Here is an 18333-nt window from a genome sequence, read left to right on the forward strand (position 1 = left end):
TATTGCACATAGGCGGATAGCCAACTATAGCCTGTCTATCCAAGCCTGCGATGTGGGATATTATTATACAGGGTACATGCACCGCACAATATCACGAGTTGCGCAATTTCTGTGCGAATATACGAATGTGTGCGTGTGTTTTATAGTTTGCACTTTGGCAGAAAGGTAACGAACACGGATTGACTTTCGCGTGTCGTATATACGCCATGCGGATGAAATGTCGGGAAGTGGGGGAGTAAAATGAAAAAAAGAAAAAAAAAATATCCATGGTTGTCTCCACACATGCACGGAACCCCAGAGAAAATAGGCTTCGGATTGTGAATTATCGCTTGTTTCCACACGCGGTAATCGCAACCCTTTCTAATCGTATTCTACAGTGAGTCGCTACGTTATAAACCGACCGACCAACGCGGTTCGATTGTTGGATTATTATTCGCGGGACCTACATTGACTAATCGAAACGGTAACCGCTTTGCGTATTGGACTATATCCGATAATTCATTGCGGTATTATTTGTCACCTGCAGATATGACGGGTCGATTGGTCGCGGCGCGGCAGATTAATAATTCCATTAGGTACCCGTGTAATGCGAGAAAATATTAATTGATCGTTCAATCAAGTCTCCCAGACAATTCTCTCACTCTCTGTCGGCTTTTACTTTTTTTTACCTCGACTTCCTTTCGTCGAGAATTTTTCTTCCTACGCGCGATCGCCTTCACAACGGGTATGATCGACGCTTTGCGCGTTACGTTTATAAATAATTAGCGTTAATTAAATTCTCTAAAGAGAGAATTTAATTTTATCGTAATTATATAGTTATATTATTTTCCCACGCGCATCTGAAACTGCGTGGAAAATACGACTCGCATTTTTGCACGTCGTTCATCTTCAAAGGGATTGATAACCTTCGATCACTAATATATATGCAACCAGCGTGCGAAAGATGGAAATCTGATTTTTACCTGCTCGCTTGCAGAGCATACAATTTTTTTAATACCTTATTTTTTTTACAGCCCTTTTGTTATTTATTGATTTACTTGTTGCTTCTTTTTTTTATCACGAGGCGGTTTTGATAACCTGATAAAGGCGTCGCTACAGTTGGGTACAGGATGAAAGTTAATTCGGTGGCATAAAACGTGTGCGACTAAAATCGAGCGTTGCGCAACAGTGTTTGAAATATTCGTTAATAACCCCAGAATTAATTAACAAACGTGTTGAATTTTTACGTGGATAACAAAATGGGCAGCGTTTATGATTCGTTCGTCACAACATCGGCACTCGAATTTCGAGGCATAATAATTATTACGCAACAACAGCCATAGTCGATAACTTAAGCTCGTAAGTTATAACAGGTATCCACGTCAATGTAGAATTTTCCTTAGATTATTGATTGTATTGGTAAAAAAATTGTATGTTTTCTCATTTAAATTTACACCTTATTTCTTCAATACGTTAACGAAGAAGGTATCAAAAATATTTTTAATCCTCGAACTAGAAACAGGATCTTTTAAAAATCTAGGGCGAATCGTTCGAGTTTTAATTTCACGAGAAACTCACTTCTTTTTATCGTCGAGAAAAATGATTAAAGGTGAATATAGATGTTTATTGAGTGCCGCACGTTTTGACTGATTTTCAAACTTATTTCACATTTCCTGAGATAGTAATTACAACTTAAATGAATCTGCCTGAGTATTTCACATTTGTCCAATCACCTCGTTTGACGTTCAAAAATAAGAATCAGAAAAAAGCGCAATAAAAAATATGGAATACAGGTCTGATCTGATCTCGTTATTAAGCTACGGATAGCTGAAGGTTTCGCAATGGGAAAATAAATTTTACAGTCACTCACCGGTGGCGGGGAACCAAGCAAGAAAAAGAAGAAGAAGGATCCGTTTTGGCCAAACTCTCTTGTCGCCGGAAAAATAATCCAACTGTTGCAAAATCGCTAGTCTTGACGCAGAATCTAATGGATTACAACCGCGGCACTTTGACACACACGTGGAGAACTACAAGAGCCATTGCAGAGGGAATTTGCGGAAGCCAGAGACTAATAGGTGAGTGAGTAAGTAAGTAAGTCTGTATACGAGGATGAACGAGTTTGATCGATCATAACCGGGGCCCTAACCGATCGTTGATCTACGCTCCTCTGCACCCTACATTTCCTCAAGTTTACTTTGTCGCCCGAGTCATATTTTCGCAGATTAGATATCCGCCTGCAAACAAACTTCGCTGCTCGATTCCCACTCGTAGACAGCAAACACCCGCCTCGATTTCTGTAAAGCCTACGTAATATATTTCTATATTTCTATGCATTCTGACGACCGTAAGATCCCCGATCGTAACAACGAATCGACCACCTTGTTTTACGATCATCGCGTGCAAGGAGCACCGGAAATTCACGCTTCCAATTTATTTGCAGGCGCCTTCGTTGTTCTGCTTGCCGATCGCAGCGTCGTTTCAACTCACGTATATCCACATGTAGCCGTAAATGTTTACTTTTATCCCGTATAATTCTTACTTTTATTCACGTTTTTATTATAGGATTAATATTCACCTTTTAATGAGTGTTTCGAGACAGCTTACAGAGTCGTTTAAGCACGCGATTAGTCGGAATTAATTCGCATAAATTTGACTACCGATTTTGTTCGTAATGAGATCCGACCAAGCTCGGCAATCGTAAAATATTTACCAAACTATCGGAGTTTGGAACGATTGTTGTAAACTTTTGGCTCAAAAAAATCGTTCCTCAATTTTCAAATACCGCGTGACTAATTCTCCCAGCTATTTCATTTCATGCTCGTTCACAGGTAAGGAAAAGAGCAGCAGATGTGCATTCGTAATATTATGCGAAATCGATCGGCTGGACAAATCGTTGTGAAAATGTTGCACAATCGATACTGAAATAACTTACCGGGTTGGAATCTTCTGCCAGCTGATTCTCGGCTTTTTATCGGCGCTTCGTGCCCACCGACCGTTCGTATATCGGAGGGAACATCAGGACCTGTTCGTTTCTGCAAAAAACGACGAAAATAAAAACAATGTTACAAGAATATCGCAAATCGAGAAAAGATGGTAAGAAAAAGAATTATCGTACGAAAGTCATGCATCTTTGTTACGTAATCGCAAAAAGCTAAATCACACGCCGGAATATTTAATGCACAATGTCGCCGAGGAATCAACTCTTGCGTCACAGTTCGCTTTCAAATTCCGTCGAGTGTGTGGATATTTCTTATTTTCCATACACGTTACAAAGGAATTCAACTTTGTAACGAGACGTGCGTCACGAGTCAGCCGATGAGGTTCGCAGTCGCGTACGACGGCCATCGGTCATATTCGCAGAAAAATTTGCAATGTATTAGTAAAAATACCTGCGCCCGTGTGCACAGGCAGGTTATAATTAGGTGTACGTATGTATTTTCTGCAGCGCAGAAGCATATACCGGGTAAATCTCACGATTGTGGACAAACTTTTTTACCTCATCGCGTTCGGGTACAAATTTTTTACGCTCCCGGATCTTGATTGTGACAAACGAAATACAAACAGAGAAACGAAACGACAATAATTTGCATATAATATTGCCGGTATTTTATGTACACACATATTATACACGTATATGCAATATGAATTCTACGTATGAAAGCAATATCGTTGTTCTCAAGAACTATTAGGATACTTATAAAGATCTATGCGTAATCGGGAATTTTAATCGACGATATATATTTCGCTTCACACACGAATAAATCGGTTCTCTTCTCCGTACCATTTTCAGTATTCGTATAATTTTTTCCTTGGTTAAGAACAACGTGAATTGAATTCAGAAAAAAAATTATATCGATTTTGAATACCTATAAGATACGACGCTCGAGTTTACGTATCGGGTAAAACGATCAACCGTTTTGAATATCTATATGTGGTATATTTGACGTTAATTGCATCGTTACAGGACTGCATAAAAGACGATGAAGAAGAAGAAAAATACGCGTACAGCAGCTAAAGTAAGCCAATCACCTGCAAACGTGAGAGTAAAGTATATAATTGGTTGAAAAATCAAGAATTCGAATGGTTAATTAATACGTCATTATTATATTATATACCCTCGGCAATAAATTTATTAGCCAGATAGCTGCGTCTTCATAACAGTTACGGGTGTACAGATGTTTAATACCGGTAATATTTGTCTCCTCTTTTATTCTCAACTCGACTCGTTCCTTTCGGTCGCTGCAGTCGTAGTAAATAATAAGTCGTTGTTATAAATTATTTCTTTTAATTTCCGACATTATAACCACAGCTGTAATGATACAGATGTACGTCTATAATAGCGCAATTTATCCACCCGTCTGCAACGCGGGAAGCTGCCACGGGTATACAATAACGATTATAATCTAGCTCAAGACGACGGCTCGTAGCCGCAGATCGAATCACGCCATTCGATAGCTCGGTACGAAATCGTTAGAACTTACGAATAAAAAATCTATACGTCGTCAATAATTTATGGCTGAAATGGTGCATAATAACGTCGAATCCTGTTGTAGAACAGGTTATAATTCCGAAAGCTGTAGTCGGAATAGACGATGTTCAAACCTGATTCTTCCTGACTTCGTATCCAATTCCAAAAAATTTCATAAACTGCCAATTATCGCCTACCTGCGATTAATCATAATTAACTCATTCGTGAAGTCTTTACGCGCTGGCAATTTTAAGTTGCTATTATTATGGAATGTTACGCATGTTCAAAAAGATTGAACGAATGACAAGGAGGCCGTTCAATGTGGTTTAGAAAATTCCCGGCTATTTTCCACTTTCACGGATCGAAACCGATCGTAAGCAAGCTTTTTCCTTGACTTATCGCTTCAATGTATCGGATTTGTTTTTTTTCTAAAAACGTCGGATTTGAATAATTCATGAATAAAAAACAGAAGGTCGCGTAAAAACTAGTGACTATGAAGTTTAGACCTTAAACACGCGTATTCGCATTGTTATTAACATCGTCATTATCATGTCTATACATAAATATTCATAATCAAGCTAGCGCAGCGAGTAAAATGTAAGAATTGAAAAAATACCCGCACGAGACGTAAATTCTGAACACAGCTATACAGGATGGTCCATCTGACTCTGCGTCTCTGAACGATCTTATTATTCAGGGAATCAAGTTCAACCATTTTCAATAACGTGATCTCCGATTGACCTTCAGCTTCAAAATTTGTAATTAAATGATAAAGATGGAAATTGAAGAAGAATAAATCTTAACGGCAAAATCGGTACTTTCTTTTTGACTCAATTTATTTCAACGCGTGTGCAAAATGTCGTCCACCATCCGGAATGCACGTAATAAAGAATTTCCCAGATTGGCTGGATCGGCAATCTTTTATTATATGTATGGACGAGTGGTCTACGAATTTGTGGATCCGACGAACGATCAAATAGTCCCGATATCACGAGCCAAAAAGGGTTAACGCGCAGCAGGAGCATCCGCAGGTATCAAGGACAGGAGCTCTCCTCTCTATTAATAGCGCAAAGCCTCGATAATATCGAGGCAATTCGCTCTCGCGCATCGAGTAGTAGAGGTACGTAGTTGGGCGGGTACACAAGTTACAAGGCAGGCGAACGTAGACGAGGTCCGTTCGCGGGCGTGTGCGCTCGGAGTGCAAGTTTAACGCTGCGCTAGGATGGGGTAGGACGGGGTCGCGGCGCGAAGGTAGCGAGCGAAGCGAACGAAGCGAACGAAGCGAGCGGCGACTAGGTGGCGCGCGGCTCGCGTCCTGCGTGCCGGCTAGCCGCGGTGCTGACGGCGTGGTCAGGTGGCTGGCAAGGACGCCGGAGGACGACGACCCCGCCACGATCCGGTCACTCGCTGCCCGCTGCCCTCCTTCGTGCCGGTGCTTCGCGGGTTATACCTACGTACCTCCGATCTCGAGTGCGAGCGAGCGAGCGAGCGAGTGGAAGTTGGATTTCTCGTCTCGCGAATCGGCGGTCGATGCGTGTTGTATGTACGTATCGTACCTCTGCACAGCTGATACAACGCACCTTCGGAGAGAGACCTGCAAGTGTTTTACCTCAATCTTGGCGTTATACGTAATACCGAGCGTGTGTCATTCCCGCAGTCTCAACACACGCGCGCGCGCACTCACACGTGTATGTTGTATGATAAATGCGGTGTGGGCTGTGTTATTGTATCTTACACCCGTATGCGTGTAACTGCACGCAGGTGCGGGATCGGGACGAATGGTTTATTCTGGTACGTTCGAGAGGATAAACGGTTGGGGGTTAAAACTTGGAAGGGTCGATGTATCGAGATTTTAAACATGCGGAGATGAAATAACGAGAGATGAATTCCTCGAATCTTAATTTTTGGTCCTCCGAAATATCGATCATCGCCTGGACAATCCTGATCGCTAATTATACAGTTTTTAGAGAGTCGACGCTGTATGAGGTTACAGATACATGTACTTACGATTATTATATCGTACCTACACAGTAATAAAGAAGATAACAGTATTTTTCGTCACGTCGTCGGCCACAGAATATATAATTTGCATATCCTGGCGGTATTGATCTATGAATTAAAGATTTCACGTCAACCGAGTTTATACAATTGATGAAACTGGTGTGATAAAGTGATTAGAAAGGAAATAAAATCGTAAAAAATATAAAATACTTGTGTCCAAATGAAAAGAAGCGATTTAATGAACCATAAATTTTTTAAACTAGTCGAATCGAGCAGATCGTGAGAGCCGATTACCTAACTAGACGATAAGTAAGAGCCTCATCGATCGCGAATGAAATTTGGGACAATTAGAAAAAATGGTGAACCGATCGGATCGACGCAAAATCTTCGCTCACGTCTTCGGAAGACTTTCTAAAAATACCGGAAAAGTCATATCGTGCGTTGCGTAGTGTGTACTTGTAACGAAGAAAAAACAGACGACCGACGACGACGGTAAGTGTTCGTTGCCAGGAATTATCGTGAAAAGCCGAAAGAAAGTATAGAAAAGGAAATCACGGACATCGATGAAAATGAATGAAATGAAAGGAAACGAAATGAACGGGGTATAAGAAGATTGCCGGTTCTGGCTGGGCGCGAGAAGTAAGGGGCGGAAAGGGGGCGATGTAACCGAAATAATGGAGTAGGGTGTTCGAGTGTTCGAACGGTTTTTCCCCCGGGGGCTTGTCGAGGGGCATGCGGCACCTAATCACAGGGTGAAACGAGGCTGGAACGCGGCGCTGCTGTCGCGGTACGAGAGAGATGAGAGAGAGAGAGAGAGAGAGAGAGAGAGAGAGAGAGAGAAACGCGGAGGGACCGTGTGTGCTGATAACCCGACCTGTTATTACATTTCTTCTGGTAATATTCGCCCTGTCACCCGCAGGAAATAAGAAGCTGGCAAAGTCTCGCTTTGTTACCGCTCTCTGGTCTCTCTCTCTCTCTCTCGCTCTCCTTCTCTCAGTTTCTCTCCCGCGCGGTGCACAAAGTCTCGACCTTCGCGAGTTTCGGGGGCGGCGATTGAACAGAAATTGAATGATTGGGGCGAGCCTGGAGGGCGCTTGATTGTTCATTCAAACAACAATCGTAATTGCGTTACGCGCCCCGAGGGTGCCGACGACGACGACGACGACGACGACGAGTCGGGACTCAATCACCGCGGACTTGACTCGCTCCGCTCCCAGGCGACGTGGCCCACCATACCATGAGAACCGAGCCGAACCATAGAGGCGAAAACCTGCCTTGGCCATGATAATTGCTGGCCTCGATAATACGCGAGTGCTCTTCACTCCGGCGGCGTAGCGTCGAGGCCGATTCTCGCCGACTCCTGCTGCACTTGACCGTCGTCGCGTCGACTTCGAAGCCTTGTTATACCGAATCCGTTAGCTTCGCTGCATGACGGGACCACGTGCCCCGATACTCGGGATGTCGCTAACGATCCGGGTTCTGATCTCGAGGTCCGAGTCGCTTTTGCGACGTGAAAGACTTGCTGCGGCAAAAGGCTTCTCGTATATTACTATCTTATTTACTCGTACGTATAAGCGACTTTGAACGTATCACTTTTCAACCAAATCATTGAATATCGATCGGTAGATGCTAATTGTTCGAAGAATCAGCTGCCCGTGTGGAGGATAAATATCGAGTATTCAAGATTTGTATGCACGCGCTTATTTCGAAATTCTACATAGCGAGTGCGTATAAATGAGACGCGAGAACTTGTGCAGCATAAAATTGCTACAAGATCTTGTCAAAATTTTCTATGTTCAATGTTATTAATAATAATTGCTAGTGGTGCATGAACTAAAACAGAGTTTGGTATAGCCTGAACCGTCATTCGTGTGAAAGAATTTCAATATTCGTTAGTCGAAAGAGTCAAATTTTTCATTTATTGGCAATTTTAGTCGATCGTATACATACCGGTTATCCATAAAGTTTATCGAATATCCTTGATACCACTTTGTCAAACCAGTTTTTGTTAAAATTTCGACGAATCAGCTGCCGTTTGTTCCCCCGGCATACATTAAAATTATGTATCTATGCGGAAAGATTCGCGGCAATCATATCCAGGCTTCACACTGAGAGAAAGACATTGAGAATAGGTATATCATAGCTAATTATAGGCATTGCGGTAAATGTCTAAAAATTCAATTCCGCAGTTTGAAACAAAAAAAAAAAAAGATCATTCAAATACCTAATGAATTTCAATATTCACAAAATACATCGATTCCGTTAACGTTCCGTCTTAAGAGTAAAAACATTTATTCGATCGAACTGAAACTAGCTTTTCTTAAAAAAATATCATTTGTATGAAAGGAAAGTTTTCGGCACGCAACTGTAGTATTTTACTACATGTAATGATAAGCACACTTAACGTTCAATAATAACAATCGGTCAAAAATTAGCGATATTAGCGTGTACGACATTTCATTCATTCGTATTATGCGATTAAATTCCCAACTGCAGAAAAGATCGGGTTATACACGAAAATATGGGACCAAGTCTCGTTCGCACGCGTAGTCGTTGACGTGTTGGCATATTAGAGCCGCGTGTCCGCGCGAAGCACGTGGTGCGTTTAACGTGTGTTATTTAATACGTGTGGCAATGATAAAATATTTGACCGACATATACGTGTCGCATACATACGAGCCGTAATATAGTATTAAAAAAGTTTGATCAGCGAAATTTGCCAACGATCGATGATCGCTTGGGTTTTCGGTTTCTCCCGTCCGTGCCGCTTGTTTCCAGACAAAACGCACGCGAGAATCGGTGATCGAAGAATCCCTGCAGCCTCTCTACGTGACCACGAGTAGCCGTGCGAGTAGGTGAAACTATGAGTACGGAACGATTTGCCTAGGTAGGCCAGCCGAGCAAGCCTTGCCGCGGAGTTAGGCAGGTACAACGTTTGTTCAGCTACATGAGTAAATATGTGTGTTAGTTTGAGCCGAACCAGGAACGAAATTGAGGTTGACGTATTGTCACTGCCTTTTCGTGATTAACATAATAATAATGCAAACACAATGACACGAGGCTCGTCCTCGTTGTGTTTTGTTTGACCAGGTGAAAATGGCTCCACGCTTACCGAGTAAGTCAAACACTTGCCGCCAACGGCGGGTAGGGGGAGGAGAACGTCAATGGGAACTTTGGGCAGCCGTTGTGACCTTAACGATAATGATTAAAATATCAAAAAAAAAGTGTAGGTACACGCATACGCTCGCTGATCAATCGACGGCGAATTTTTCGCTCCCTGCATACGGAAATGGTAAATTTGGTAGTAATAATAATTTCGTACAATTATACCGAGCCGCCCTGATACTCGAATCGATATTCCAGCGTCGTCGGACAGAAGCGACGCGAAGTGTGCGACGGAGCCTTAAATCGGTAAATCCGCGAATCGTTGAGTCGAGCAAGGATCAAAGGGTCGTTTGTACCTTCCATTGAATCGTCGAGGCTGATTGTCGGGCAAAAGGTACGCTGAACGAACGAACGAACGAACGAACGAACGAACCAACGAACGAACGGTGGAGATTTCTCTCATTTCCAGATAATCAGTTTACAATGAGCCGGACGAAAGTGCTAGATGGGGGAGCTAATCCTTCTGTAGCGGAGTCGAGGGTCCCGCCCTCGATCCTTATCCACCCCCGCTTTCACAACGAAAATTCTCACTCCAACCCTCGGTCCCGGGATTTTACACGGTCGACCGGAGGAGCCCTTCCCACAGGAGAAAACAACGCGCACCGACTGCCGGTGACTCCTGACTGACTGATTGTGAGCCGGACAATCTGCTCGAATTACCCAAACAGCGTTTGCCTTGCCCCCTCACCTCTCCACTTATCAAAACAACAGGGGGATCATCCTTCTTTCTCCTTTCACCCATGAAGAAACAAATCTCCGAGCGGTTTTCACCTTTCCAATTGTTTCCGGGGTTCACCGTCTTCGCGACCATTGATTCGAACCGTGACGCAGGACTTTTTGCACATTGGGTCAATCCTTGCTTAATTCGTTGGCAAGGTTGCGACGATTTCCGACAAACAGGTGGAAACGGTCGTGTCGCGACTGATGCAACCGTTTAGGATGTGGTTGGTTAGTCGAGATTCGATAGGCGGAGAGACTCGGTATACACTGGATGAATTTCGCCGTTGGCCGAAACCCCGCGGGATGCGATAAGATGACGCGATCGTTCGAGAAGCCTGACCATACGGAGAGATAATCGTCATTCCATTATAACCATACCCGATGAGGACGTGTGAGAGGGACCCCCGGCTATCGGTGGGTAACGACTCTAGGTTAAGATGGCGCGCTTCGGATCAAAACGTTCACAACGACCTACGAACAGCCACATTCACGGCGTTTCACTTCTCTTATTTAGCTCTCAGTCGTAATAGAAATGCCCAGAGGTAAAACTGGTTCCCCGAAGAAATGACCACGATCTCTCGTCACCTAATCGGCCGATCGCCGATCCATTTGTTGTTCCCTGTTATGCGGTGCATTGCTATATTATCATCGTAAACGCTCGCTATTACACCCCGAAATTCATCGATCATGCATACGTTATACCTACGTGTACATAGGTATACATATTTTCAATATCGATTGAAAAGATTTTACGCTGCGTTAAAATTTCGTTGCATAACATATGACACGTTGGTTTAAATGTATGGGGTATCTAAATCGATCGATAAATATTTGTGTCCAAGAATTCGAAAGCATTTTTAACAAATCGATGAGAATTTTTTAGTTTTTCTTTTATACCTCAAATAGAATCAAACGTCGAGATCGTCAATTAGCAGACGTGGTACGTAATGAGCTAGGATTTCACGTGAATTATGATAATGGCAAAAAACAGCCCGAGGTCATCGACGTAATCAGATTAACGGAAAGGGACATTTGCTTGGAAATCGAGCGAACGAACCCGATTGATTAAAACTGATTTCGAATGATTTCTACTAATTTCTACCTTATCCAGTGCGTCCTCGTTGGTTCCCAGCGTGTATAAATTGATTTCTTTTTTCATCCTAATTTCTTGCTAAAACCGTTAAATTTATGACCCGATCGTCGAGTGAATAGCCCCTCGAATCGCTATAATTCCGTGCTCTAATCTACATAATTAATGTATCATCATGGCGAGACGTGTAGAAACATAAACTTCGGATCGAAGACTGACACTTATACACCGACAATGAGCTATAGGTGTGAGAAAAAATCTTCCCCGAAGCTTATTCGCCTGTACCTACGTACTACGAATGTCGTGAAAACACGTTCAACTGGTTGTTTCCTCGATTTTTCAACCTTCCCACATTTTTTACTCACCGTCAGCACGCGTCGGCGGGAACGAGCTATTAAAGGAAAATACGGTAACGATCGATTACCCCTCACGGTTGGACGCGGCGACTCTCGTCGAGTTGGGGGGTTGGCTTCTGTTGTAGGGGTTCGCGTGTAATTACCGTCACAAACACCGGGACACGTGAGTGCCTGCCTATCTACGAGCGAGCATCGAGTGCCTGTAACGGCGGCAGGTTCCTGGGGCACGAAGTGCCGCGATGTATCGGAGAGAGGCCGGCACAGATGAAACTCTTAATCGTAAAAATAATTGAAAACACCCGTAAAGCCCTGCCGATGAAAAAAGCATCGTCTGCCGGAAGTTACCGGAAAATGACAATTAGTGGGACGGATGAAGCAGCGCCTCTGTGCCGGACTGTCTGACGTCAACGGCGACCGTTCCGTTCCCCTTTTTATCTCCCCTCGATCGAGGAGAATCGATCGGCGAACAATCCGCGGACACTTTCGACAAAGTCTCGCGCTTCCATCTTCCGGTGTCTCGTTCCTTCGTCTTTTTGTCCGTTTTCGTTACGTCTCTGCGGATCTGATCGCGAAACGGCGTGCAGGGGAGGGTGGCTTGCGTCGAACATGTGTCTGCGTACACGGAGGCTTAATAAGCGCAGCTTTCGCTCGACGAACGAGGGTGCTGCAGGGAGCATCGATTGCTCTTCAACCAAGGGTTTCGTCCCTGCGCGAACGATTTCCTCGTTATCATTGAACGCCGGTAATAAATAGCTCTGCTCGTGCAGTGAATAGATAGACAGGCTCGTACACGGTCGTGTTCGAATATCGGGAAGAAACTTCTGTTTTTCTCGACTAAACATTTTCTTCTACGCTTTTCCGCATGCAATTTTTTACTCCTTTCGATCTACGAATCAAGTTCCCGATTACAATCTTTGTTTTTCACATCAAATTTCCACTTCTTTAGGTGAGAAGCGCAAACTAAAACTGTCGAAGTTAACGTGTTTTGTGAAACCTCGTTTTCTCGCTCCAACCACGCGACACGCTGCACTTCTTTACAGAATAGACCAAACCCCATCCTGCGTATAAATTCGATAATTGCTTTTACAAAATTAATCACAAATCAGCTGTTAACGCGAGTAAAACTTGTAAAAGTTGTCGGATTTCCGATAGTTTTCCGGGCGACAGGAAGTCCTTCATTATTATAGCCAGAATCAAATGGCGTCGAGTGGGTGAGCTCAAGACTTCCTTTACGTACCGATTCAGAGAAGGTAAACGTAGCAGCGAATCACAAACGCGTATACCTATACACATATTCGTATCCGTATATACACATATGTATATCATAAGGCGTACGTGGCACGGTTTCAAGAATGGAGTCATGCGCTTTGAATGGAGGCTTTGAATAGCCGAGGCTGCTTGTCTTTTTCGACGCAGAACGATATTGGCTTATACACGTAGTGAAGAGGAATATGAGAGTTATACAAATACTACGCCTCCCGTGTTCCCATCCTTTCCAGCAAACCTCCCATACAAATGGATTCAACACTGCACGCGACTGCATCGAGAAGTCAACTTGCAAACTTACAACCGATACGTCTTACATCGGCGACTGCGGTACATAAGTAAAAGAGTACACCGCGCCTATCTGCAGTATATATCGCAAGCTTGCAAGCTCCGGACTGCGTCGTATTCACGTCATGGTTGCGAATCTAGATAATGTATTATACATATGTAGGTATACATATAATCTACGCCGAGTTGTAGGTAGGCCGACACTGCGAACCTTCTGTCGTCGAAGCTTTTACCCTGAAAGCCGTCAGAGAAGAGAAGAGAAAAGAAGAGAAGCTCCGTTGTTGCCTTGCTATCTCGTGAAAAGAATAACATTCTCTTTGAAACATTAGCGATTCTATGATCACTGGTCTTCATTCGCCAGGTTGAGTTACGAACTTTTTCGTACCTAAGTCTCACCTCTTTTACTACAGATGGAATCACCCCGCTGTGCGAAATAAAACATTCCACTAGCTTCTGCGTATATTACGTACCATTGTACGTACCGTATATTTTTATACATGGGTATTTACGATACGATTGCGGGTGTAACGCTGTACGTACATGTGTGCATACATATACATATACATGTACTTATACAATATACATATACATACACAACGTAAGGCGTCGGCAACGGGCGCCTCGTTACAAAATACTTTAATTAATGATTCCTTGGAACAAATTTACCTTCGTTATTAGCACATTCACGCGATGGCTGTATAGAAAGCTGCACTGACCCTCCCCCCCCCCCCCCCCCCCCCGCCCCCAGCCGCCCATTCCCTTCCACCCCGCCTACGTATCCGTATTGCACAAAGACTCCATTGTCGATTCGTTCATAAAAGACTACTGTGCTCCGAGCTCACTGCTCAAAATAATTCAATTCACCCGGTACGCTTTATATACTCACTGTGCTGCTTGTGTGATATCAGAGATGTATATGAACGTGAGTGCGTGCGTATATACTTTATTTATAACATCGTAGAGATACCGCGGCACGCCACTCGCCTACACGTACCTTGTACGATCCTTCGAGAGGATCAAAGGAACTCGAGGACTGGACGAACCCTTTCGTCGCCGTTGCGATCGCGGTCGCGATTTACATGTCAACAAATTACGAGCAAAATTATTTATCTGCAATTCGATATCTCACGCGATATTCGTTACACCTTGGATTCGTATCGAGCACGAGTGCGGATCTCAGGTAAAGAAAATAGGAGAAGAAAAATTTCTTTGCGGTGATACGGTTTGTCATGGGATTCCTGATATTTCAATCATACGTTCAATGATGCGTAATTCGCGTCAATTTCTTATCAGGGTGTCGGGAAATCGAAATCGACTTCGGAACGAGACTGAATCTTGAAACGTGCAGCTGGCACAACATTAGCTGATCCGATGAAGCAAGTTTTCTAGAAAATAATTACACACAAGTGAAATCGTGACTGAATCCGTATTTTTAAACTTGGTATTCCATTTCAATGTAGGTGCTCTAACTTCCTATCCCATGGTTTTTACAAAAAATAATTGTCCCTCGCTCTGTATAAATTCACTTGTTGGGAAGACCCAGTGATCGGTTTAAAATTTTTCAAGTATTCAGAGAACATGGCTTCGCTTTACGAAAAAATTTTAAAAACTAGAATGAAAAAATAAAATGAAAGAAGAACCGTTCAAACAGCGGTATGTGACTGTACCGAAATACTTATAAAAGCCAGGTGCCTAAGTGAGTGTAAATAAATGATATATATGTATATATATATACGAATATAGGTATACGAAATCACGGAACGTTGAGAACTTCTACTCGAATCTATGCCTATACACCAAAAGTAACTTCAAGTGTAATTCTCTTGAACGTTCTATCATATGCAAATATTATTATACCACAGATCGAAAGATTTGATTCTCGATTGAAATCACCTCGAGTGAAGGAGAAAAATTTCGTGAATAGTAATAATTTAACCGTGTATACCAATAAATATTTCGGATCCGTTTGTCCTTTGCTTTTATTGTTTTCTCTTTTTCTTCTCCTTCTTTATTCTCTTGAACAAAGATATCGTGCCTCTGAAATTGACGCGAGTTGACGCTGCGACACGTTATTTCCATTACCGTGAAAATCACCGTATGTACCGTGCCTCGTGTCTTGCCTTTCACGAATGCATATCACGTATCGGGTACTGGTATATACTATAATGTCTACATTACATATATGTACACGTGTGTATACATATATATGTATAATATAAATGCGCGTGATATATAGATGCCTAATTATCTAGAGATAATAAATTATCCCGTAACAGAATGCGGCGGAAAAAGGAGAAAAGAAAAAGAAGCACAACATAAACGTTCGACACAGAGCCGGTTGACTTCATTTTCACCGATGTATTTAACCTGGATGATCGAGTTGATCATCGATTGATTCTTCGATGCTTTATGATCGTTCTGAGTGAGTTTTTTCGTAAACTTTTTCCAAGAAGAAGAAAAAGCTGCAAACTATACAGAGACTAATTTTGACATTCTGCAGACACAATGAAATGTCGTGAGTCTAAAAGGTTTGTTGTTAAAAAATTAGTTAGGCTCTAATAATTGTTTCTTGTTTGAACAAATGACCTAAGAATGAACGTGAAACCGAAAAAGAGGGAATTGCGTGACGGAAACGGTTTTCAATTGCGACCGTGAAAATGTTTTTCTGGTTTCCCGTGACGCCGGCGTGCACTGAGAAGGAAACATATATATATATAGGATGTAACGAGATCTAAAAAGTGTAATATATATATATGTACAGAAATTATTCTTAAGGAATAATAATTTCGTCACAATAATCCCCCAGACTATTCTAAAGAATAGAAAAAGAAACAAAAAAAAAAAACGAGGAGGTAAAATATACATCCTTACCGGTTGTACAATTTTGGTAAAAAAAAAAAGAGAGAGAGAGAGAGAGAGTGAGAGAGAGAGAGAGAGAGATAGGATGTATAATATATTCATAATGACACAAATGCATGGATCATACGGCGCAGTATAAAAGATAATGTTAATGTCGACTTGAATGTATTATAAATGATTCAGCGATTATTATTACAGCGAAAGCGGTAAGATTAGAAGGACACTTATACCTAAACGCATTATAATAATGTACAAGGATAATTGTACAGACTAGGAGTAATAAATAGGAATAAATTCCGTCAAAGGCGTTGATCGCAGCGCAGCTGTAATAAAGATCCTCGGGGTAAAGAATATCGAGCGTTCCCCGCAAATCTCTCAACGAGAGTGTAATTTCGATGAACAGTCTTGAGAATATTCGCGAGACGTGTCCCCTTCGGTAGAGCAGAAGAGATTCTAATATTGTAAGCACAGGAAGCTATTATACATATATGTGTATGTATATAGATCGCGGCTTGATTCTCCCGCATAACTGCCTGACTAAATTTGCTCTCCCGCTCTTATACGTCGCTTCGTCGTGCGTTGAGCTTTACACTCGCGGCATAACCGAAGCTCGATTTTTTTATTTCCCTTTTTTTTCGTTTCTTTTTTCTTTTTTTTACCAAAAAGTAAAACGCGAACGAGAACGAGAGTGAAAACTCGCTGTTTCCAGAGCCTGCGCCGTGAAAATCACCGTCGATATAAATGACGTGTGTGAAAACGTATGATGTGTAAAGTATAAAATCATATACAGGTGCGTAAAATTTGTATCAGTATTTTCAGCAGCGATACTTTTCTCCGCGGCAGCTAAATAATCACTTTTATTGACATTTATTACTTAATTAGTTAATTACTCTATCGGTAAACAGCCATTGGAGGTCAAAGGAGCTGGCGAGCTAACGTTTAGTTTGCTTCTCTTTATTATTTTATTATGGTTCCTATATACCTACGCGAGTATAACGCAATATGCCAACGAGTCTTTGCGAGTACTTCAATAACAAGTATGTATTATGTGTATATACTCTCCGGGGTCAATTCAATCAGGTATACGTCACTGTTTGAAGGAAAAGAGAAAATGATTATTACTTTCCTCTCTTTCCCACTTCCCAATTTATGAAATCTGCTGAAGCTTGCACGAGATTTTGTCGTTTGATGCAAAATCTATATGAAAACCCCGACTATTTTCAGACTCTTTCTCTTCCTCGTGTCGAACAAATGCTGCAGTATTTGTGAAAGCATTAACTATAAGCTTCTCCCCTTCTCCTTCTTATTTTTCTTCTTCTTGTTTCTGTTTTCTGAATCGTCCATATGCCAGTCAGCATCGCCGCAGAGTGAAGTTCTTCGAAGAACGGGAGGCGGAAGGTTCGTTAGAAGGCACTCTCTAATCTTGGGGTATGTAATTAGTTGCCTTATTTCATAATGGATCGTCTTACTTGTCTTTACCGAGATTCGGTTGCTGCAGTTGGAATACCGTGCATATATATACGGACATAAATATAAAATATAAGGCACGTGTACGATTATTTTGGAGCAGTGAAACAAAAACTGTGAATCAAATAAATGTCATTTGCTTATACTTACAGAAGAATTTGAAAAATCCAACTTGTATCTACTGCTTTGCACGTGAAATAAGAAGAATCGCGGTTGGATTGGGAGATGACGGAATATAGTGTATCGATTATTTCATCGTCTCTCCACAGAACCATAAATTCTTTCGACATGTTGCAAGCGTAATCTCAGTGTTCTTTCGCTTATTCAAATCGTAATGATATGATTTCGGAAGATTTGAAGCGTAAAAATAATATCTGACACAAATATAACAACGATTTTGTAATCAAGTTGTTTAGCATCAATGACAGATCAAATTCCTTGACATTTTCCGATTTTCCAGACGAAAATAAATATTTCTGCAAGATTCGCTTTTCACTCTAATCCCTTCCGTTCTCTCACGGAGAGTAATTTTCTACATTCCAAAAAAAAAAAACTAAAAATGCTAATTCCTCGATAATTTTCAGGTACAGCTGAAATTAAAGAAGTGAACTTCCCCCCTCGGATGCATCGGATATCAACGATGAAAATCTGTATGCAAGTCCATCTGACGAACG

At 42.0% G+C, this 18333-nt stretch overlaps 1 protein-coding gene and 1 long non-coding RNA gene across 2 annotated transcripts in view; one reads left to right on the forward strand and one right to left on the reverse strand.

The window, feature by feature from the left end:
- LOC124306891 (transcription factor Sox-5) overlaps nt 1-18333 on the reverse strand; it is a 133452-nt gene that overhangs the window by 98604 nt on the left and 16515 nt on the right. Inside the window, exon 2 of the mRNA XM_046768017.1 lies at nt 2912-3011. The gene's annotated coding sequence lies outside the window, so the exon portion shown is untranslated. The remainder of the gene's footprint in view (nt 1-2911; nt 3012-18333) is intronic.
- On the forward strand, nt 1904-18290 carry LOC124306893 (uncharacterized). Its single transcript, XR_006908706.1, has 3 exons — nt 1904-2054; nt 17544-17620; nt 18244-18290. It is a non-coding gene; the product is annotated as an uncharacterized LOC124306893 (long non-coding RNA).

The sequence above is a fragment of the Neodiprion virginianus genome, chromosome 6 (genome assembly GCF_021901495.1).
Source record: "Neodiprion virginianus isolate iyNeoVirg1 chromosome 6, iyNeoVirg1.1, whole genome shotgun sequence".
NCBI lineage: Eukaryota > Metazoa > Arthropoda > Insecta > Hymenoptera > Diprionidae > Neodiprion > Neodiprion virginianus.